General features: G+C 36.6%; 1 long non-coding RNA gene across 1 annotated transcript; it reads left to right on the forward strand.

Annotated features, from left to right (window-relative positions):
- The first annotated feature begins 6655 nt into the window (after positions 1-6655).
- On the forward strand, positions 6656-9782 carry LOC135086609 (uncharacterized). Its single transcript, XR_010260543.1, has 5 exons — positions 6656-7217; positions 7492-7668; positions 7774-7897; positions 8122-8307; positions 8961-9782. It is a non-coding gene; the product is annotated as an uncharacterized LOC135086609 (long non-coding RNA).
- The last annotated feature ends 15347 nt before the right edge of the window (positions 9783-25129 follow it).

The raw sequence follows: 25129 nt of genomic DNA on the forward strand, positions 1-25129 counted from the left end.
TGTCTGTGAACAGGCGCTGCCTTCGGGGACTGGTCAAACCAAGTTGTCCAGATTTTTACGCTTTTAATTTTGAATGGGGTGATGTTATAGTATTACTTTGCCACAGTTCCCATAGCATAGATAGTCAAAAATATTTTTGGTTACTTTAGTGTCAAAACAGTCACATTATTGGTAATAACACATTACACGATTGAAAGGGATCCTCTTCAATCTTATTGTGTTTGAGTTTTTTCAGTCTGAATTATTACTATCATTAGAATATGAAAAAAGATATCTTGGATTTGTCATTCTCACTAAAATGTCTCTGGGGTGGTGGCGTGGTGAGGCGGGTCGTTACATTCTCTAAAATATGATCGAGTAAAGCGATGGCTGGCTCATCCGTCATGTCTGTGAACAGGCGCTGCCTTCGGGGACTGGTCAAACCAAGTTGTCCAGATTTTTACGCTTTTAATTTTGGATGGGGTGATGTTATAGCATTACTTTGCCACAGTTCCCATAGATAGTCAAAAATATTTTTGGTTACTTTAGTGTCAAAACAGTCACATTATTGGTAATAACACATTACACGATTGAAAGGGATCCTCTTCAATCTTATTGTGTTTAAGTTTTTTCAGTCTGAATTATTACTATCATTAGAATATGAAAAAAGATATCTTGGATTTGTCATTCTCACTAAAATGTCTCTGGGGTGGTGGCATGGTTAACTAATATTAGTAATTTACCAGTATAATTTAAGTTAATGCAGTGTAATAAATAGGTTAAGGTGCGGCGAGGCTGGCGCTCGGGCCCCTATGCCACCTTTTTTTTCAACCGACTTCAAAAAAAGGAGGAGGTTCTCAATTCGACTCGTATGTTTTTTTTTCTATGTTTGTTACGCGATAACTTCGCCAATTATGAACCGATTTGAACAAATCTTTTTTCGGCGTATAGGTAATACCTCAAAGGTGGTCCCATTTAAATTTAATATTAAAAAAAAATAACCCCCAAGGGTGGAAAATTGGGGATGAACTTTTTTATACGCAATATCTCCGCCGATTTTAAACCAATTTGAACGATAATTTTGTTGTTAAATAGGTATTATCAAAAGGGTGGTTTCATGCAAATTTAAAGAAAATATTTCACCTCCAAGGGTGGAAAATTGGGGATGAACTTTTTATACGCAATATCTCCGCCGATTATGAACCAATTTGAACGATTATTTTTTTGTTGAATAGATATTATTTGTGTTCACGCATTTGAAGTCGGTTTTTTTTTTAAAGTTATATTGATATTATTACATTTAGAAATAAACATTTCATAAACTTATTTGTTACGATTTAATAGTAATCGCGTCGGTATCCTTCCGTTTGGCCAAATTACTTTTCGCCAAATTTCGCTTCGCAAACAACTTATCGCCAATGTTTCATTTCCCAAATAAACTTTTAGCAACTGTTACTTTTCAACCAACTTCAAAAAAGGAGGAGGTTCTCAATTCGACCCGTATGTTTTTTTTCTATGTTTGTTACGCGATAACTCCGTCAATTATGAACCGATTTTAACAAATCTTTTTTCGGCGTATAGGTAATACCTCAAGGGTGGTCCCATTTAAATTTAATAATAGAAAAAACAACCCCTAAGGGTGGAAAATTGGGGATGAACTTTTTTATACGCAATATCTCCGCCGATTATAAATCAATTTGAACAATTATTTTTTTGTTGAATAGGTATTATCAAAAGGGTGGTTTCATGCGAATTTGAAGAAAATATTTCACCCCCAAGGGTGGAAAATTGGGGATGAACTTTTTTATACGCAATATTTTTAATTTTTAGTTTTTTTTTGTGTTTACGCATTTGAAGTCGGTTTTATTTTTTTTTAAAGTTATTATCGTACCACCTTTGCTGAAGGTTCTTTTACAGACATCTGGAAGGTAGGTAGACTATTGGTCCTCCCGAAGGGAAACGGTAAGCCTCTCTCTGACCCGAAGGCCTATAGGCCTATTACTCTTTTGCCAATCCTGGGTAAGATCCTGGAGCGCGTCATCATCTCCTGCGCTCCCTGCTTGCACCGACATATGTCTGACGCTCAGCACGGTTTCACCCGTGGCCGGTCTACGGTCACGGCGCTCAAGTTCATTAACTCGATCACCGAGAACAGTACTGCGTCATACGTGCAGCTGATCTTCCTGGACATCTCCGGTGCTTTTGACAACGCGTGGTGGCCGATGATTTTGTTGAAGGCCAAACAGACCGGAGCTCCACCTAATATCTTCAGGTCATTGGTTAGTTACTTTACAGACCGGCGTGTGGGCCTCTATGTAGGGGCTCAAACGTCGTGGAAGCGCAGTACCATGGGATGTCCTTAGGGATCAATGTTGGGCCCGACACTTTGGAACCTCCTGCTCAACGACCTCCTGATGCTGCCGTGTCCTGAGTGGGTACACGTAATAGCGTACGCAGACGATGTGACGATCGCAATCGCTTGGTGTGACCCTCGACGAGGCTAGGTCCTATGTGCCGCATGCGAAATTGATTGATTTACAAGCTGCCAATGGTTTTGGCAAGACGTCATGGGGCGTGAGATACCCCGCCCTAAGTGTGCTGTACGCAGGCATTTATGTGGCCACGATGACATACGCTGCGGCCGTATGGTACCGATGCTCGTCGATTTTTGTAATGAGAAAGGTGGTTGGAGGGAATCGATTTTTGTAATGAGAAAGGTGGTTGGAGGGAATACTCAGCGACCGGCGCTCATTTTACTCACGAAGGCTTACAGGTCGTGCAGCACGGCAGCGTTACCTGTAAGTCTCTCGTGCAGGACGACTTGCGGAGGAGGGAATCCAACTGGCCCCCAGGGAGCGCCGGGAATTGAAGCGCACCATTAGAGAGGATGCCGTGGCCTTTTGGCAGGAGCGGTGGGATGCGATAATTCATTTGGTCATATTATCATTTGGCAAAATTTTACTTGTTCAAGTTTTTTTATGGCAAATTTTTGTATAGCAAATGTTTTTTGCCAAATATCCAAATAATTTGATTGATCAAATTAACACTTCATATACTTACCCACAAATCAAAGCATAAGGCACATGATCATAGTTTTCTTAAACAATAATTTTAATAATAAAATTGTATGTTTGCAAAAAGTAGGTATTGCAGAAAATAGTGGGTTAGGTTAGGTTAGAACAGTGACCATTAACGCGCGAAGGCGAGCGCAGCGTGCCGCGGTAGCGGCCGCCGAGCGCCAGAATCACCTCTTGTTAATGAATATTTCGATAAAAAGAATGAAATAAGTTGTTTGCGATGTGATAATTTGGGAAACGTTTTTGGCCAAACATTAGTAATCCAATCACGTCATATTATTAGTTACTGCACGTTATGGCTGCAGAAGATTTAAACAAGATTTTTGGCGAGAAAATCAATTTTCGCAGGACATATCCGGTTAAATATCCGTGTTGTAGTTAAAGCTAGAACTAACTCTGACATTAAACTGTTAATAATTAAAATCCTAAACACTTCTTAACGTATTTTGTTGCATGGAGTATTCAGTTTTTTTATGAATACTGGGTTTTAATCAATATTTAACGAATACATAATAGTCCAAAACCAAATGATATAAAGATTTTTTAACAATTTTACAAGAAATTGTTTTTTTTTTATAACTAAAAACATTTAAAACATAACGTTGCTTTTCTTGTTATACATTTAGGACATACTTTTTTAATTCGAATCGACACTATACGAATAGTTATAGCCTGACCAAGAACATAAAAACCCTGGCATAGAGGCGCGTCAATTGCATTTGATAGTGCAACACTGAGTACAGTCGTACCTGTGTTAAATTAATAGGCTAACTTTATGTATCAGGATTACGGGCTAATTTGATATTTTCATAAATTAACGAAAAAATATTATTATAGGTAACCTGGTTTAAATAAATTAAATGAAACCATCAATCGAGCTATTATAATAGGATTTATTTTATTATTCATCAATAATCAAATTCAGAACTTGAATATTCAACTGCAATGTCTGCTCATGAACGCTTCAAACTCGGTACTTCTTTCCCAATTCCATAAAATTCAACACTTAGAGAGTGACAAAAAACTTTAAAATAGGTAGTTGAAACAAACCACAGCTAATTTTCATAGTGGACTGTACTATACGATAAACATGTCAGTCAATTTGACAACCTTTGTTGGAAACATTATTCAATGAAAATATTGTCCGAACCTTTGGTATTTCTCTTCGACAAATACTTTAACACATTGTGAACCACTTTTCTTTCACGACTATAAAAAGATTTTAGCAATTTCATTTACAAAATCAATTGCGCACATTTAAAATAAAGTTTGTTTACACTTTGACAGCAATAGACTGACATGCAAGGTGACATGTCAATGAAGTTTTCAGTTACTGTTGCCATTAAAAGAAATTAGTACCATTAGTTTTCCGCAACATGGCGAGGGTTTTTATGTTCCTGGTCAGGCTTTAAAAGGAATTCATATTTTTAATCACATTTAAGTCATAAATGTTGCTACACAACAAATAATATTTTTTATTAATTAGTACCTGTCTTTGTTAATAATATTAAAATTTGCAATAACTTAATATAAAACCAAAAACTTTTTTCTCTTAATGTGTACATATTAACTATAAATTAATAATGAATATTGACTACCACCTACCTATAATGTTTTTATTGTAATTCAGTTTGTTATGTTTGTTAGCTTATTCACATATTACAGAATAGTACTTTTTAATAATTTCATTTATTTAAACAATAAGAATTTTGTTTTGGGTGCACTGTTTTTAATGTCCTACGTAGGTACATATTTTATGTTCGTCCATTTTAACCTAACAATGAAATTGTGATAAAAATGGGTCTCATTTTGAGAACTGCTGTCTGTTCCCTCGCTAAATATTATCCTAATTACCTCATGTCTTTGAAGTTAAAATTAATAATTTATCAGTTTCAACTACTCTGTTCAATATTTTCCTCCTTCTTCTCTCGTTGATGAGATAGATGTGCGACGGATCTCGAGCACTGTAGGTCGTAGGTGTTAAAACATCCTATCGCTTGTCTTGCTGAAGACAAGTGAGCATTGGATATCGACTACACCGTTTGTTTTTATTTGGGTTTTCACTTCTTTTGTACCGAATGTTTACTATATTTTCAGTTTAGAATTTTCTTATGGTATTGTTATTTTATTACCATTATTCTTTCACTTTCTTAATATTAAAGTTACTCCTTTTATTTACAAGTTTGTTGTTGCTATCATGCATGAGGTAATTTTATTGTTGAGAGGGTTTTCATAATGGACGTGACATTTTCTTTCTTTGTCAGGAATTGCTACTTGATCATTTTCATAAAATTAACAATAACTAAAAGTTGTTAAAATTTGAGTATTCTTGAAATAAATAAGTAACGTTATGTTTTAAGTGTAACTTGCTATTTTTTAGAATGTTTATTCTTGTTAATTAATATTTAAGTACTATTTAAAATTACAAATAAATAAATTTTGACTTTGTTTTTGTAACCGTTTATAACACTTTATATACCTTTAAAAGTACCTGTTTTTTAGTGAGACCTATGATGTATTTGCAATGTTTATTTAAGAAATGCGAAAAAAGGCGACAGTTACATTATTAATTTTACAAAATGACAATTATACGACGATCCTTATTATGCTGGTGAGAACAATTTCGTTCAGTTTCGCTTATGACGGCATTAACTAACTACATTTGAACACATCCATTGCTCATTGCTTTCTGAACCACGTGTTGTTTGTTATATTGACATACTCGTACTTGTACCTGGACACCCTGATATTCCGTCGACGCTGAGGTGTTTGATTGACACCCGGGACATTATCGACCGGTTATTTTCTCTGCCCTGATTCGTTAACCCTGCATCTTCCCTCCGCTCGACCTCTTCAACTTTATGCTCGTGCTGTGTTGGCTGTCGCCTTCACACTCTTCGCTTCGTTGGCGTCACCCTCTCTGAGGCGTCTGCCTGTGTCACCCACGTGGATCAGTGACGTCCCCTGCAGGCTGGGGGTGTCGTCCTAACAGTCTTCCCCTGTCAATCAGTTCGTTCAGTCAGCGGTATCATTCTCTCTTCCTTCGTTTGGTTGGCTGAGGAGGCTCCTGTTCCGAATCAGGCGCTAATGTCATGGTGATTCCAAAGTGATCACGTTATATTCCGATATACCACTCTTACAGTAATGGGGTGATATTTTTCATATTCCATTTCACTTTGCTTTCCCATCTTCTCTTACATTACTGCACACGTAAACACTCATCATATACAATATCGGCTTACCCGGGCAAATCTATCAAATTTTGGATTCATTTCAGTAGCTGCTTTGCAATTGCTTGCTGCTTTAAAATGCTTGCGCTGCTTTGGCTTAGAATTCATTCATATTCATATTATTTATTTGCTAACTAATTGTAGCTAGAAGATCGAATTCGCCCAGTAGGGCGATCTAACTACATGAAATGGTTTTTATTTAAAATAGAAAGACCCGTGTCTTTCTATGTGTCTAGGTATGTCTTGACGCGATATTTATGAATGAGTTACATTATGTACTCACTGCTTGACGTTTAGTTATAATGGGTGGAACGCGAATGATTAAAATCAGTTTTTAATGTTATACATTTCATGTAGGTAGATGGGGAGTAGAAGGGAGAGTGCATAACAAAACTAATCTTACTAACCATTGGCTTGCCTTTAATTAATTATAAGATCAAATTAATGTTATGGTACTATCCCATGTGCCAACCTCACCTGCTCGCGCCAACAGCCGGCTGTTGGCGGCAGCGGCGTGGCTCACCGCGAGAGTGAGACGCTCCGCTGCGGTGCTCCCTGCTGTCTTACTGACGAGGCTCTGGCTTTAACTAATATTTATGGCTGTCTTTTACTAACATTGTATGTCATGTTATAGAGCTTGCAGATGGACTAACCAGGCTGGCAGTGTGTGGCAGCTAACTTGTTTATAAATGTGGAAACATCTCATTCACACAAAACACAGATGAGCCGTGCAATGCTTTGATGTGTCTCTAATTATACATCGATGTAAACTCTAACAATGCATAGCCAAATATAAATCTAATTTTAATATGTTTTATATTACAGATGACAAACGATTTATTAGTAATATCACTGTTTATATCTTATCTGAATAAGATACTCAATTAGACATCAAGATGACTGTCACTCGTACACTCAAAAGATACTAAGAGTAAGTATTAAAAATATTAATAAAATTATTATTTAATTTATAAAAAGACTAGCTTTTGCCCACGGCTTCACCGGCGTGAAATTTTGTTTGTCACAGATCGTCATAAATTATAGCCTATGTGTTATTCTGGGTTATAAACAATAATACTGTAAAGTTTCGTCAAAATCCGTTCAGTAGTTTTTGCGTGAAACAGTAACAGACATCCAAATTTTCGCATTTCTAATATGTATTAGTATTTTAATCTGTACTACATATTTTATATTAATTATTTCAGGTATAGAAGCCAAAAGAGAAACTTGAGTGATGCAAAAGTTAAAATTGCTACGATGGTGCTCACCACATCTACTCGCAAGTCAAGTTCCTCAAGATGAAGCATTAATAACGCAGCCCTGACAAAATAATGCAAATTTGAAGAGTTCATAAACATAAAAAGAACTAACTACTAATTAAGGTAAACGCAACTTCAATCTTCAGATTTATATTTATATAAATTATACAATTATAATTGTCTTATTACATTTCACTATTAATAATATTAATATGCCATCTATTTCAGGTATAGACTAGAAGAAATAATAAAAATTAAAATGTAATATAATACTTAGCTACCTACGTTTCGCTACTTCATACTGAACTGAACCGGAGCCTGACAATGCACCACACGACCTTTTTCTGATTATGTAAGTAAAACAATTTTACAACTCAATCGCAATAATCAATAGTAAGTGTTAAGATACCATAAACATATATCTTTGGAGTACTCAGCCAGTGTTCTTTTTTCTTTTCACCAACTGTCGTTAGGTCATATTAACCTCTCTACTGGCAGGTGTTCACGCGCGCCTACTACCTTTGTTTAAAGGCATTTTTTTTATAAAAAATACTTTTAACAAAATTTAACCAACAGGTAAAACGCCATGAATAGAATAGAATTGATCACATCTCACAATGAAGGAGGAGTGATATCGCCAAGAAGAAATTACTGTCTCAGTGCGTAAAATATTACTCTACGAAGCAAGAAGGCTAAGAATAAAGAAAGAAAAGAAAGCAAAACATAAACGCAAGACGCAAATAGTAGTTCACGACACGACAAGTAAGTGTACCTAACATTATTACGCTAAACGACCAAGAAATATGAGATAAGTAATAGGCTAGATGACAAAATTTCAATTATTTGTTCGTCAGACAGATAATTAGAAAATATTAGACTCATAATTTTTATGTTCTTTTATAATTAAATAATAACAGTGCTACATCGAGTTGAAATGGCGCTATACGTCACGCTTGAGTAGAATTTTTACTCAAAAATGATGTCACGCGACATTTCAACTCAATTTAATACTGTAATTATTCGATTATAGAAAAAAAATATTGAGTCTAATATTTTCTAATTATCTGTCTGACGGACTAAATATAATTTTGATTTCATTACCCAGTCATCATCCCTATTGTATATTATTGCAAATCCATTTCCGAGACATGTTCAATATTACTCTTATAAAATGAATTCTATGCATAATTTGAAATCTTATTTTAAACGCAAATGTCACACAATAAATGCCTGCCGCATTTTATTTAGATGTCACTTTAACTAATAATTAGGTATTATGTGATAATACTACCACGCATCCACTCACCTCTATGTTGTCATTTCTTAATTATTACCTATAGTCCTTTTTTGCAAATAAAATATAAGAGAATGAAATCATTAAAACGAAATAATTACAACTGTCTTTTTATTTCCAGGTTCATCAGTATTATGGAATTATCGACATTGGACTTGAAATCTCAGTTGCAGTTCCGGTATTGGATTGACGACAGCAGTCAACTATCGATGAACACTGATTTGAAGATGCTTGACGTTCTACAGAGGAAGCAAGAAAATAATAATTAGATAGATATATTTACAGATTAAAACATAGTAGTTATGCACTTTTATTCAAATTAATATTGTTTACTGATCAGTAATAATAACATAACCCAAGACTTGTAGCAGCTTATGCTGAACCTCATCATGGCTCATTTTTTTTTCTTTATTTTTCATTTTCTAATGTTAATTTAGTGAACATAAAATGCCAGCTACTCGGATATCTAGGTGACTTAGGACTGATTTTTTAATCGTTGAATATCTGCTAAAGAATAAACATTTTGACATATCTCATACTATTCTTCAGTTAAAAGTTATACGACGATTGAGAAATCAGCCCATAAGTTTTTTTTTAAACTGAGGTGGAATTGTGTAAAGCAATCGTTATCATTTGACAGTTACGTACGTAACATAACGTACGATTATTCTGTCAAACACTTAAACTGATTTTATCGTTCGTTATGAACTGTCAAATGATTACGATTGCTTTACACAATTCCACCTCTGATCCAGATTCTTTTTTAATATTTTCATTTATATAGGAAAATGTAACATAATTATTTAGTTAATGTCAATTTGCATTCATATTATAAATAAATATTGCACTTGAAATTATGATTACATAATATTTTGGAATTAAACATGTCTTAGCTAAGTAAAATTACTCGAATTTCACTATCATTGGAATTTAATATTTTTCGCTTATACATATTAAAATCGCAGCTTGATCCACTATCATTCTAGGTAACTTAGATTTTTAAATCCGACTCTGTCAGCACTGAAGCTACATGTAGCACTTTTTTTACTTATAAGCTTATGTCTTTTTATTTAATGTACTAAATGATAGATCAATTACGAAAGTAGATTGCTCCTTTATAGAGACATAGTAATATTACAGTCAAATGTATGCTTTCAAAAGTTGTAGAAAATAATTGTTTAATCATTATAAATATACTATTTGAAGCAAATTTTTGTTTTTTCTTCATTAATTAATTAATAAACACAATGTAGGTTGAGTTATAATCACACACAGGCTTAACTGTCTCGCACACAGATTTAAATATCTAACACACAGGTTTAACTATCTCGCACACAGGCTTAATATCTTTGATATCTGTTTCCTAAACAGCTTTCATTTAGGTACATACATAAGATGATTAAATTTTAATAATATGACTAAACTAAACTGCACTCAAACTTTCATGCATAGAGAAAAGTAATACATAGGAAACTTTCATGTAACATAGCACTCCATTAACAACGGTAACTAGAGAATGCTTGGAAATAAAATCGATAGGTGGCGCATTCTAAATAGTAATCAATGATGATAGCGCTACGATGCGCCTCCTATCGGTATTATTTCTAAAGCATTCTGTAATTTCAGCACATTATCATGATAGACTACATTCATTCTTCACGACAATTAAATTAATAAACAAGTACACTAGCTATTACTTTTATTATTATGAATGCATAAGATTTTACAATAGAGTTGATTATTATAAAATAATTTGTAATTTGTTAGGAGAATCTCATAGGTACCTACTTCCGTAATATATAGCCAACAAATAACTAAGGTAGATAAGCTAATTGAATCAAGACATATTATGTACGACAACTGAAACCTTTCATAATTTATTGCCTTCTATACATAATATTATTGCTTAAAACGAAATAGATTTTTGAGCCAAATAAAGTTAAACTAATGACATTTGACCATTTTCAACTCGATCACCTGGCAACACTGAGAGTTACAGGATTTCAAAATTTCAGGACATGGCTGGTTTGAAGGAAATGTAGAAACAAATGAATTCGGGATTGGGTGAAGTTAGAAAAAAAGTAAAAATGGGGTTCGGCGCGGAAAATGGTCCAGATTAAGGCAAAAATGCAAAATTTTGGAAATCCAAGATGGCCGCCAAGCGTTCACCCGTTTTCCTAAAGGGACTAAATTCTCCATACAAATTGTATGCAGGGGGGCTTAGCTAACGTAGAAAAAGGCGAGGCCGAAGGCCGAGCGATAGTTTAAAGCCTGTGAGTCGCCATAGATTTATTTTTAATGCGTCAAAAAAGGACTAGAGCCCAGTGACAGACAGAAAGGCGAGGCCGAAGGCCGAGCGATGGTTCAAATCCCCACAGTCGCCATAGATTTACTTGTGTTGCGTCAAAAAAGCACAAGAGCACCGTGACAAACGAGAACGCCGCCTGTAATTTTTGCGAGGCCGAAGGCCGAGCTCCGAATGCGAGGCCGCAGGCCGAGCGCCGCGTAGGGCGAAGCCCGGAGCGGCCAGCATCGCAGATCTAGCTTTTGTAGCCCGCGTAGCGGGCGACCAAAGCTAGTCTATATTATATAAAGCTCGATTACCACTGACTCACTCACTCACTGACTGATCAGGGGTATTTTTAGGGTGTTTAAAGGGGTGAGGGGTAAAATTGTTGGTGTTTGTTTTAAACTAGATTTTTCGACTGCCAGCTTTATTACATTTTTTGAACCAAAAAACAAAATGGCGGCATTTTTTGAGACACAAACTTTTCTGTCTTTGGTCCTGAATTTTTTCTTTTTTGGTGGTTGGTTGAGGTTGCCAAGGTGTGCTAAAAAACTTGAGAAAAAATTAGAAAAACAAAATGGCCGCGCCGCCATCTTGGATTGAAAATGCGATTTCGGGGTGTTTTTAGGGAGGTGTCACTCCGAGATGCGCAATTGTTTTTTAAAATTTCTTTTAGTTATTTTTGACGTATATAGTCTGCTTCAGAGCCCCATTCACAGATTATCAAAAAACAAGATGGCGGCTGAGCCGTCGGCCATTTTGTTGCGATCAAAAAATTCCCAAACTTTGGTAGCAATTTTCCGGCAGATGGCGACACCGGAGTAGGGTACAATGTTCCGGGCGATTGTTGGTCTGTTCCTCGAGTGTTGCCATGAGTCGGAAAAAACTACCATTTTGGTAGAAAATCTTCCACCACGGCCCCGGATAGTAGAAAATGGAAATTTCCAAAAATTCCAAAAACTTGGTATGCAGTTTGGTGACGTTTGGGGACCCGAATGACATTTCACCATTTTTATCAAAAAAGTCTGGCAACACTGAAAGTTATGGGGAAAAGTTTTTTTTGCGACATGGGTGTCTTTAAAGTTAGTGACAGACAGAAAGAATTATGGCAGAAAAAAAATAAAAATGACGTTTGGTTAGATATATGACCCAGACTATGGGAAAAATCCGAAATGTCAAAAAATCAAGATGGCGGCAGCGTGGGCGGCCATTTTGTAAAAAGTTGAAAATTTCGAAATTTTGGAATCCATTTTTCGAGTAGTTGGCAACACTTTGGAAAGTCAAGTTGTATGAGGCGGTTGTGTGTCTTGTTGAGAGGTTTCGCTTGGGTGAAGAAATTTCTCCAGTGTTGCCACACTTTGGGAGATTTGGTCCAAAAATGTCGAAAGTAGAAATAACGACTTCCGGTCAAAAATTTGGACGACGCCTCCTGCAAAAGGGTCGTGCAAATGACATTTGACCATTTTCATCTCGATCACCTGGCAACACTGGGAGCTACGGGGAAAAGATTTTTTTTCGACATGGGTGTCTTTAAAGTTAAGGACGGACAGAAGGAGATATGGCAGAAAAAATCCAAAAATGGGGTTTGGTCGGTTATACGACCCAAATTATAGGAAAAATCCGAAATCATGGAAAATCAAGATGGCGGCTAAGCGGGCGGCCATTTTGTAAAAAGTTTCAGATTTCTGATTTTTCAAATGCATTTTTCGGGCAGTTGGCAACATTTGGGAAAGTCGAGTTGTATGGGGCGATTACGTACTTTGTCAAGGAGTATCGTTTGGGAAAACTAAAATTTCCAGTGTTGCCTTACTTTGAGAGTTTTGGTCCAAAAATGTAAAAAATGGAAATAACGACTTTCGGTCAGAAATTTGGATGACGCCTCCTGCAAATAGGTCAAACTAATGACATTTGACTATTTTTATCTCGATCACCTGGCAACACTGGGAGTTAGGGGATCTCAAAATGGGTGGTTGACTTGGGTGGTTTTAAGGAATTGTTTCACGGGACTGGGTGAAGTTAGAAAAAAAGTAAAAATGGGGTTCGGCGCGGAAAATGGTCCAGATTAAGGCAAAAATGCAAAATTTTGGAAATCCAAGATGGCCGCCAAGCGTTCACCCGTTTTCCTAAAGGGACTAAATTCTCCATACAAATTGTATGCAGGGGGGCTTAGCTAACGTAGAAAAAGGCGAGGCCGAAGGCCGAGCGATAGCTTAAAGCCTGTGAGTCGCCATAGATTTATTTTTAATGCGTCAAAAAAGGACTAGAGCCCAGTGACAGACAGAAAGGCGAGGCCGAAGGCCGAGCGATGGTTCAAATCCCGACAGTCGCCATAGATTTACTTGTGTTGCGTCAAAAAAGCAAAAGAGCCTTGCGACAAACGAGAAGCCCCCCTGTAATTTTTGCGAGGCTGAAGGCCGAGCTCCGAATGCGAGGCCGCAGGCCGAGCGCCGCGTAGGGCGAAGCCCGGAGCGGCCAGCATCGCAGATCTAGCTTTTGTAGCCCGCGTAGCGGGCGACCAAAGCTAGTCTATAATATATAAAGCTCGATTCCTACTCACTGACTGACTGACTGACTGACTGATCAGGGGTATTTTTGGGGTATTTAGAGGGGAGAGGGGTAAAATTTTAAGTGTTTATCTCAAACTAGATTTTTTGACTGCCAGCTTTATTACATTTTTTGAACCAAAAAACAAAATGGCGGCCTTTTTTGAGACACCAACTTTTTTGTCTTTGGTCCTGAATTTTTTCTTTTTTGGTGATTTGTTGGGGTTGCCAAGATGTGTTAAAAATTTAGAGAAAAAATTAGAAAAACAAAATGGCCGCGCCGCCATCTTGGATTGAAAATGCGATTTCGGGGTGTTTTTAGGGAGGTGTCACTCCGAGATGCGCAATTGTTTTTGAAAATTTCTTTTGAATATTTGTGACATGTATAGTCTTCTTGAGAGCCACATTCACAGATTATCAAAAAACAAGATGGCGGCTGAGCCGTCGGCCATTTTGTTGCGAGCATAAAAATTCCCAAAGTTTGACAGCAATTTTCCGGTAGATGGCGACACCGGAGTGGGGTACAATGTTCCGGGCGATTGTTGGTCTGTTATTCGAGTGTTGCCATGAATCGGAAAAAACTACCATTTTGGAAGAAAATTTTCCACCACGGCCCCGGATAGTAGAAAATGGAAATTTCCAAAAATTCCATAAACTTGGAATGCAGTCTGGTGACATTTGGGGACCCGAATGACATTTCACCATTTTTATGAAAAAAGTCTGGCAACACTGAAAGTTATGGGGAAAAGTTTTTTTTGCGACATGTCTGACTTTAAAGTTAGTGACGGACAGAAGGAGTCGTGGCAGAAAAAAAATAAAAATGACGTTTGGTCGGATATACGACCCAGATTATGGGAAAAATCCGAAATGTCAAAAAATCAAGATGGCGGCGGCGTGGGCGGCCATTTTGTAAAAAGTTTAAAATTTCGAAATTTTTGAATTCATTTTTCGAGTACATGGCAACATTTTGGGAAGTCGAGTTGTATGAGGCGGTTGTGTGTCTTGTCGAGAGGTTTCGCTTGGGTGAAGAAATTTCTCCAGTGTTGCCATACCTTAGGAGATTTGGTCCAAAAATGTCGAAAGTAGAAATAACGACTTCCGTTCAAAAATTTGGACGACGCCTCCTGCAAAGGGGTCGTGCAAATGACATTTGACCATTTTCATCTCGATCACCTGGCAACACTGGGAGCTACGGGGAAAAGTATTTTTTTTGACATGGGTGTCTTTAAAGTTAAGGACGGACAGAAGGAAATATGGCAGAAAAAATCCAAAAATGGGGTTTGGTCGGTTATACGACCCAGATTATGGGAAAAATCCGAAATGTCAGAAAATCAAGATGGCGACCGAGTGAGCGGCCATTTTGTAAAAAGTTTCAGATTTTCGATTTTTCAAATGCATTTTTCGGGCAGTTGGCAACATTTGGGAAAGTCGAGTTGTATGGGGCGATTACGTAGTTTGTCAAGGAGTATCGTTTGGGAAAACAAAAATTTCCAGTGTTGCCATACTTTGAGAGTTTTGGTCCAAAAATGTAAAAAATGGAAATAACGACTTTCGGTCAGAAATTTGGATGACGCCTCCTGCAAATAGGTCAAACTAATGACATTTGATCATTTTTAGCTCGATGACCTGGCAACACTGGGAGTTACGGAAACTCAAAATTTTGGGACATGGGTGGTTTTAAGGAATTGTTTTACGGGATTGGGTTAAGTTAGAAAAAAAGTAAAAATGGGGTTCGGCGCGGAAAATGGTCCAGATTAAGGCAAAAATGCAAAATTTTGGAAATCCAAGATGGCCGCCAAGCGTTCACCCGTTTTCCTAAAGGGACTAAATTCTCCATACAAATTGTATGCAAGGGGGCTTAGCTAACGTAGAAAAAGGCGAGGCCGAAGGCCGAGCGATAGTTTCAAGCCTGTGAGTGGCCATAGATTTATTTTTAACGCCTCAAAAAAGGACTAGAGCCCAGTGACAGACAGAAAGGCGAGGCCGAAGGCCGAGCGATGGTTCAAATCCCTACAGTCGCCATAGATTTACTTGTGTTGCGTCAAAAAAGCAAAAGAGCCTTGCGACAAACGAGAACGCCCCCTGTAATTTTTGCGAGGCCGAAGGCCGAGCTCCGTATGCGAGGCCGCAGGCCGAGCGCCGCGTAGGGCGAAGCCCGGAGCGGCCAGCATCGCAGATCTAGCTTTTGTAGCCCGCGTAGCGGGCGACCAAAGCTAGTTCTATATTATATAAAGCTCGATTACCACTGACTCACTCACTCACTGATCAGGGGTATTTTTAGGGTATTCAGAGGGGAGAGGGGTAAAATTGTTAGTGTTTGTTTTTAACTAGATTTTTTGACTGACAGCTTTACTGGATTTTTTGAACCAAAAAACAAAATGGCGGCATTTTTTGAGACAACAACTTTTTTGTTTTTCATCCTGAATTTTTTCTTTTTTGGTGGTTTGTTGGGGTTGCCAAGGTGTGTTAAAAAAATTGAGAAAAAATTAGAAAAACAAAATGGCCGCGCCGCCATCTTGGATTGAAAATGCGATTTCGAGGTGTTTTAGGGAGGTGTCACTCCGAGATGCGCAATTGTTTTTGAAAATTTCTTTTCGGTATTTGTGACATGTATAGTCTTCTTAAGAGCCACATTCACAGATTATCAAAAAACAAGATGGCGGCTGAGCCGTCGGCCATTTTGTTGCGATCAAAAAATTCCCAAACTTTGACACGAATTTTCCGGTAGATGGCAACACCGGAGTGGGGTACAATGTTCCGGGCGATTGTTGGTCTGTTATTCGAGTGTTGCCATGAATCGGAAAAAACTACCATTTTGGTAGAAAATTTTCCACCACGGCCCCGGATAGTAGAAAATGGAAATTTCCAAAAATTCCAAAAACTTGGTATGCAGTTTGGTGACGTTTGGGGACCCGAATGACATTTCACCATTTTTATGAAAAAAGTCTGGCAACACTGAAAGTTATGGGGAAAAGTTTTTTTTGCGACAAGTCTGGCTTTAAAGTTAGTGACGGACAGAAGGAGTCGTAGCAGAAAAAAAATTAAAATGACGTTTGGTCGGATATACGACCCAGATTATGGGAAAAATCCGAAATGTCAAAAAATCAAGATGGCGGCGGCGTGGGCGGCCATTTTGTAAAAAGTAGAAAATTTCGAAATTTTGGAATTCATTTTACGAGTAGTTGGCAACATTTTGGAAAGTCGAGTTGTATGAGGCGGTTGTGTGTCCTGTCGAGAGGTTTCGCTTGAGTGAAGGAATTTCTCCAGTGTTGCCACACTTTGGGAGATTTGGTCCAAAAATGTCGAAAGTAGAAATAACGACTTCCGGTCAGAAATTTGGATGACGCCTCCTGCAAAGGGGTCGTGCAAATGACATTTGACCATTTTCATCTCGATCAGCTGGCAACACTGGGAGTTACGGGGAATTTTTTTCGACATGGGTGTCTTTAAAGTTAAAGACGGACAGAAGGAGATATGGCATAAAAAATCCAAAAATGTGGTTTGGTCGGTTATACGATCCAGACTATGGGAAAAATCCGAAATGTCAGAAAATCAAGATGGCGACCGAGTGAGCGGCCATTTTGTAAAAAGTTTCAGATTTCTGATTTTTCATTATAAGTTTGTATTAATGGAACTGAGACTTCTGGAGCACCTCTTACCATGGGTGTGCCGCAGGGATCGATATTGGGACCTTTGCTATTTCTTATTTATATTAATGACCTTCCCTACTTTGTAAAAGATCTATGTGATATTGTGTTATTTGCTGATGACACATCTCTCATTTTCAAAGTTGATAGAGGTAAAGTAAACCTTGATGATATAAAATGACACACTCTCACAGGTTTTGCATTGGTTTACTGTTAACAAGTTATTGTTAAATGCAAACAAAACTAAGTGCATTAAATTTACCTTACCTAATGTGAGGCAGGTTCCCACACAATTGATGGTGAAGAATGAACCATTAAATAGCTTAAGTTCCACAACATTCTTGGGAATCACTTTAGACTCTAAACTTCAGTGGGGTCCTCATATTGAAACCTTGTCAGCAAGGCTCAGTTCAGCTGCTTTTGCAGTGAGAAAGATAAGGCAATTAACTGACATTGAAACGGCAAGGCTAGTTTATTTTAGCTATTTTCATAGTATAATGTCATACGGCATATTGTTGTGGGGCTCAGCTGCGGACATTGAAACTGTGTTCGTTCTGCAGAAGAGAGCAGTGCGGGCCATTTATAACCTTGGACCCCGATTTTCCTTGAGAGAATTCTTTAAGGAGATTAATTATACTGACAGTAGCTTCACAGTTCATTTATGAAAACCTTTTATATGTTCGCAAAAATATAGAGCAATTTACTAGAAAGAGTGATTTACACAAATTCAATACAAGAAACAAAAATAAACTTGCCGTTCCAAATTTCAGACTGCACAAGATTGGTAATTCATTTATGGGGAAATGTATTAAACTTTTCAATAAATTACCACAAACTGTTGTAGAATTGCCCATTCATAAATTTAAAGCACATATCAAAAGCACCTTAATGAAAAAGGGCTACTATAAAGTTGATGATTATATAAAGGATAAAAATGTTTGGAATGTTTAACTACCTAGCTCGCATTAATACTTATGACTATAATTTGTATATTTTAAAGACTTGTAAAACCTTGAAAAGGAGGCTGACAATAGTGACTGAGTTTCTTGCGCTGCTTCTTCTCAGCACTGGCCCATTTATTGTCCCGAAGCAGTGGTAGGGTTAATATTAGGACGTGTAAAAGCGCTTTTTTAAAGCCTATTTGCAAAAATAAATGAATTTTATGAATTTTATTTTAATTTTATCAAATGCATTTTTCGGGCAGTTGGCAACATTTGGGAAAGTCGAGTTGTATGGGGCGATTACGTAGTTTGTCAAGGAGTATCGTTTGGAAAAACAAAAATTTCCAGTGTTGCCATACTTTGGAAGATTTGGTCAAAAAATGTAAAAAATGGAAATAACGACTTCCGGTCAGAAATTTGGATGATGCCTCCTGCAAATAGGTCAAACTAATGACATTTGACCATTTTCAACTCGATCACCTGGCAACACTGGGAGTTAGGGGAACTCAAAGTTTTGGGACAACGGAGGAATAAGGAATTGTAGAAACAAATGAATTCGGGATTGGGTGAAGTTAGAAAAAAAGTAAAAATGGGGTTCGGCGCGGAAAATGGTCCAGATTCAGGCAAAAATGCAAAATTTTGGAAATCCAAGATGGCCGCCAAGCGTTCACCCGTTTTCCTAAAGGGACTAAATTCTCCATACAAATTGTATGCAGGGGGGCTTAGCTAACGTAGAAAAAGGCGAGGCCGAAGCCTGTGAGTCGCCATAGATTTATTTTTAATGCGTCAAAAAAGGACTAGAGCCCAGTGACAGACTGAAAGGCGAGGCCGAAGGCCGAGCGATTGTTCAAATCCCGACAGTCGCCATAGATTTACTTGTGTTGCGTCAAAAAAGCAAAAGAGCCTTGCGACGAACGATAAACGCCCCGTGTAATTTTTGCGAGGCCGCAGGCCGAGCGCCGCGTAGGGCGAAGCCCGGAGCGGCCAGCATCGCAGATCTAGCTTTTGTAGCCCGCGTAGCGGGCGACCAAAGCTAGTTTATGGTTATAAAACCAAATAATGATCTCACGTGTCCTCTTTAACAGACAGATAGCGATTAATCCCAACTTAACAGTAATATAGCCATAAAAGTTGGCTCAAGCGTAACTACCTATTTTTTGAAGAAATGACTCTGGATTCTTCTACAGACACATTTTTGGGGTAAAAAGTTTTCCTTTAATGAAATGAAGTTTAGAACTAGGTTTTTAAATGGTAATATAGTATAGTAATATTGGTGGGAAGTGGGGATGCATACGTTTGAAAGTGCTTGTCGCGGGTGGGTCGATTTTTATGATGACCAGTTTATTTCACCGATATGTAATAATTTAGTTCCACTTTAGTGTGGGAGGCTGGGACCACATCAAAATAAACGTATTGATAAGAGGTGGGTACCGAAAAGTGAAGTTTTGTTGATTTACTGAAACTTTGGGCCCAATGTAGCCAATAGAAAAGCAATAGAGTTCCTTGTTTAACTTTTTTGTTGACGACGTTGAAGAAATGTGTGCAGACTTAGAATCACAATCCATCTATCAAGAGTCATCAACTATAGATCAAGACCAGAGTGTCAGTCCATTAATTAATGAAAATTTTGAAGAACAGCAAAATTTTGAATGCCAATCAGAACAGCAATGAGTGTGGTTGTCAGAAAACCAAGAAAACGTTAACGATTGATGACAATGACAATCCAAGATTATTCAGAACAATCCTATTTAAGTAATTTTGCCGTAAAGATCGTAGTGATTAACGATTTATTTATTAAAACCGCATTGATGAGCTTTTAACTAATTGCAATATCCAATAAGCATTTTCAGTGTTCAGAATTACGAATGCTTTTTGTTAAATTAATATTAAAAGTGACAGTCCTTGAAAAACCGTTTCAATTTTAAGTAATGGACTTAAGATAATTAAAAAAGACCTTTATACATAACTAGCTTTCCGCCCGCGGCTTCGCCCGCGTGGAATTTTGTCTGTCACAGAAAAACTTTATCGCGCGCGTCCCTGTTTCAAAAACCGGGATAAAAACTATCCTATGTTCTTTCCCGGGACTCAAACTATCTCTATGCCAAATTTCATCAAAATCGGTTGCGAGGTTTAAGCGGGAAAGCGTAACAGACAGACAGACAGACAGACAGACAGAGTTACTTTCGCATTTATAATATTAGTTGGGATACACAAAGTAAAGCAGGTACCTACTTCCTTTAGAAATATTTGAGTGGTAATAATGGTTTTAACAATATTATTATTATTGAACAACTTCTTTCAAGGACTTTGACCATAACTATGTTTAGAAAACTTAAGTTTATAAGACTTGTTTTACTTAAGTAGTTGTTAATTTTTAACATAGATTTTATAAAAGAGTTGTTATACGAGTGTATGCGATTTCAATGGCAATAAACCAATCCACATTTCGAAGTGTCTGTAGCTCAATTGCTCAATAATCCTTTCTATGTACTGTGCTAACTTATCTAACGGATTCCGTATAGCGAAGTCACCCTTTCGTATTTCATCGAATTAATTATTTGTAATGAAAGTATATTCAAGTATTTACCAAAATAATTATGTCAGTTTAGGTAGAAAACTCGCGGAGCGGTTTCATACTCCCAAACCTCGTAAAATGCTGGAAAAAACACATACTTACATAAAGTTAGAGCCAATAGAAACTGTAAATCACTTATGCAAGTATGATAAAAATCAACTTAAATATATATTTTCTTATTATTTGTGAACGTCAGAATGGCATAAAAATGAATATTAAACGAAATAAATAAACCTATCATGTACCTTTAATTATTATTTTTTTTCAAATTTCTTCAAAATCGGTTTAGGGTTTTAGGCGTGAAAGCCACACAGACAGACAGTTACTCTCGCATTTATAATATTAGTATAGATAGTATTGATTGTGTGTATTCTTTTTTAAATATGAGTTAGAAACCACAAATCGGATCACCCTTCGTAATACATACAGGGTGTGGTTTTGTAAAACAACGCCCAACTCAGGGGTGGCAGTATACACGACACTGATGCCAAAAAAAAATATAAAAATATATTTTTAATTTAGGAAAAATCCATGAAATCGGAAAAATGGTATTATAACGCGGGCGAGCTATCGGACAGTCCCCCCGGTCTCTCGGGGCGGCGGCCGCATGTGCTCGGTGCGGACTGCGGGTGCGCATTTTCTTACATAACTTTTCAATTCCTATCATTGGAGGTCCGAAAATATTTCTCATACCATTTGTTACCATAATGATCATTCTTCATAAAAAATTTAAAAACTGCATATTTAAAAACATACTCATTGAAATTCATAATATCCCTATTCATACACTTGGTTTATACTAATATTTGTTTTCATATGTTTTTCTATACTAATGATCGAAACTCATAATTATCATCATTCGAATAAATAACTATAATATTCATAAATGTGATTTATCCTAATATTTGTTTTTATAAATTTCTTACTCATAATCATGATGTCTATATTGAAATGGTCCAAAACAGGCAATATTTTGTGCTACAAAACTAACGTGACAGAAACGAATCGCTGCAAAACCGACTCCATGTAGTCTTGTCTGCCCTAACCTATGTTAATTCAGGAGTAAGTAGGTTAACTTGGGGTTATATTGTAAAATTAGAAGAACAAAATAAGTTTTCACTATATTTCAAAACTATTTCAAACTTGAACAGGATTTTACTTCACCGAATGACCCATTTTTTCCACAATCAGAATTGAATTACTATAAAAAATGTCAGGAAAAGCTCTATACATTTCGTTGAAGAGAAACTATTATTATTTTTATTAGTACCTCGTTCTGACCAAATCTTTACCACAATTAGAATAGAATTACAATCAAAAATGTCAGATATACATTTCCTTGAAGAGAAATTATTCTTATTTTATTAGCACCTTGTTCTGGACCTACTGTTGTTAAATTAGAAGAACAAAAACAAGATTTCGCTAAATTTTAAAACTATTTCCAACTTGAACAAGATTTAATTTCACCAAATGTCCCAATTTATTCCACAATCAAAAATGTCAGATAAAGCTCTACACATTTCCTTGAAGAGATTCTTATTTTTACTAGGCCGCCATTCTGTCGTTCACTAATATTTTAATGTTAGTAATCAAATTAACATTCCGAAGTTTACTGACATCACTAGATGCCCGTTTCCCATATTCAATCCTTGTCCAAATCCGGATCTGAAACTGTTTTTTAGATCAAATATCCATGGATTAGGATTGAAGAAATCCAGCAATAGAGAGCTTGTTGTCACTCTTATTTATCTTTAGTTAGAAAAATTGCCAGTTCTTTTCTATTTTTGCGGACTCTACTTTCATTCAAGAGTACCCGCAGCGTCTGCGGGTATTTGCGTTGCAACATTTTCGCGGGCTGCTCGTTATGGCAATTCCCTAATTTGTCAGTCGCGATCATATCCTAATGAACTTTCTGCAATTGATTAAAGTTCTAAACGTATTATCAACGCCTGTTTTACAACCATTCAAAAGCTCTACACGTGTGATAATAACCGCTTCGTCAGTTCAACAAATAATCATGCACCTGAATAGTTACATGTAGATTGTTACATATTTAAGTTACATAGCTTTGTATAAATAATTGCTTTGTTGATGTTGAAATAAAGATTTTACCCAAAGGATTTTTTCAGACTTCTGTGTTCTTATTTCACGCTTACTTGCCTACTCTTTAAGCTCCTAGTTTATATAATTAAGCTTGTTTTCAATCAAAACATAGATGAAATTGATACATAATATTAGAGTTTTTTAGACTGCATAACGATCTCATAACAATGCCTCATAAAGGTAGCAGGGAGACGTTGGATGCAGGCTAATAACCGGGTGATGTGGAAATTATTTTGTAAGGCCTATGTTTAGCAGATGACGTCCTGTGGCTGAAATGATAAAGTTTTTAATACATATTGGTACAACAACTAATAGTTATTAATATTTTAGTTTATACAACATGTACAAGATTCCGGGTGTAATAGGGTGCATCAACAGCAGTCATTTTAAAATATTCACCCCACATAAAGAAGAATAGCACCTATACTACTGCAGGAAACACTATTATTCGTTGAATGTGCAAGTGGTATGTTAAAATGTATAAGTAAAATAAGTATAAGTAAATACATTCGTGACTTAGCAGTTTCTTTTCATTTATTATTATTATTCCAGACATGTGACCACAATTGCTCAATTTTATCCGTAAATGCTAAGTTTGCTGGAGCGAGTTATGTCGCATTAATATGGACAATGGACCTATGACAATTACATATAATCATTGCATGGGCAAAATGAAGTTGTATGGCTTTTAAGTAAATATTTTATTCTACATCTATACTAGTAAGTATTATAAAGAGGATAGGTTTGATTGTTTGTTTATTTGTATTAAATAGGCTTCGAAACTGCTGAACCGATTTGCAAAATATAATAATTACACATGTTCATCACAAATAGGTAATATGTATTTATTCAAATGTGGTTTTACAGGCGACTCTGGTAATCCTCAAAGGCCATGGTTGATCACACCCTATTTAAACACAACCCACAATTCAATTGAGGAAGCTTTCAATGCAGCGTATTCTTCTGCAAGAGTTGTAATTGAAAATACTTTTGGGCGACTAAAGAAAGTAAAGAACCGTTGGCGTTGTGTGCACAGAGATAGAACTTTGCATTATCAGCCAGAGAAATGTGCACGAATTATTATAACGTGTTGTGTATTACATAACATCCCTATAATTTATAATCTTTCGGATCCAGAAGAAAATTGTTATTTTTTCAGAAGAAATCCAGGGTATTTTAATTTAATTTAAAATTTAATTTATCCTACACTAAACGAGAATAAATTTTAATGAGACCCTATTAGGTAGGTACTAAGTAAGACTCCCATACAGCAACAAAAATTACCTACGGAACCCTTTGTGCACAAGTCCGAATCGCATTTGGCCGGTTTTATGATAATAATATTTAATAATGACCCTGACCACCGGTAGCTTGGGCCCTGCTCCGCTGCCAGCGGGTTAACTATTTTTAAGATTTTTGTTTTTATAATGTATTTTTATTTTTTGATAATTACATTGTAAAAAGAAAAAAATAAAAATAAGAAAGAAAAATGAATAAAGGAATAATAATTAAACAAATACAAGAAGCACAAATAGGCAGATGTACGAAACTGCTGGAATGGTCAAGAAAATCACTTCATGGAAGACACTATCAAGACATTAGCCAGAACCACGTTGATACTAAAGCATCTAACGAATGGTTAAAGCGAGGTGAACTATTCTCTGAAACAGAAGGATTTCTCATGGCCATCCAAGATCAATTCATTGAAACCCGTAACTATAGGAAACATTTATAATGAAATTACCCATTACAGATATTTGCCGAAAATGTAACAGCGCCCCCGAGACAATCCAACACATAATAGGATCATGTAAAGCCATAACCCAGTCAGAATATAAGCACAGGCACGATCAAGTCACTAATGTCATCCACCAACTACTTGCACACAAATTCAACTTAATTAAAGACCCTGTAATGCCGTACTATAAATATAAACCTGAAACTGTCCTCGAAAACAGTACACACAAAATGTATTTTGGTAGAGCCATCCTAACCGATAGAACTGTTCACTTTAATAGACCTGACATCACAGTATTAGATAAAATTACCAAAACTGCACAGCTTATTGATATTGCCGTACCCAACACCCATAATGTACAAAAAACCATATCTGAAAAACTATCCAAATATGTGGACCTCAAAGACAAAGATAATAAAAACAACTGAGAAAAGTAACAATAGTGCCGATCGTCCT

The sequence above is a fragment of the Ostrinia nubilalis genome, chromosome Z (assembly GCF_963855985.1).
Source record: "Ostrinia nubilalis chromosome Z, ilOstNubi1.1, whole genome shotgun sequence".
NCBI classification, from domain to species: domain Eukaryota; kingdom Metazoa; phylum Arthropoda; class Insecta; order Lepidoptera; family Crambidae; genus Ostrinia; species Ostrinia nubilalis.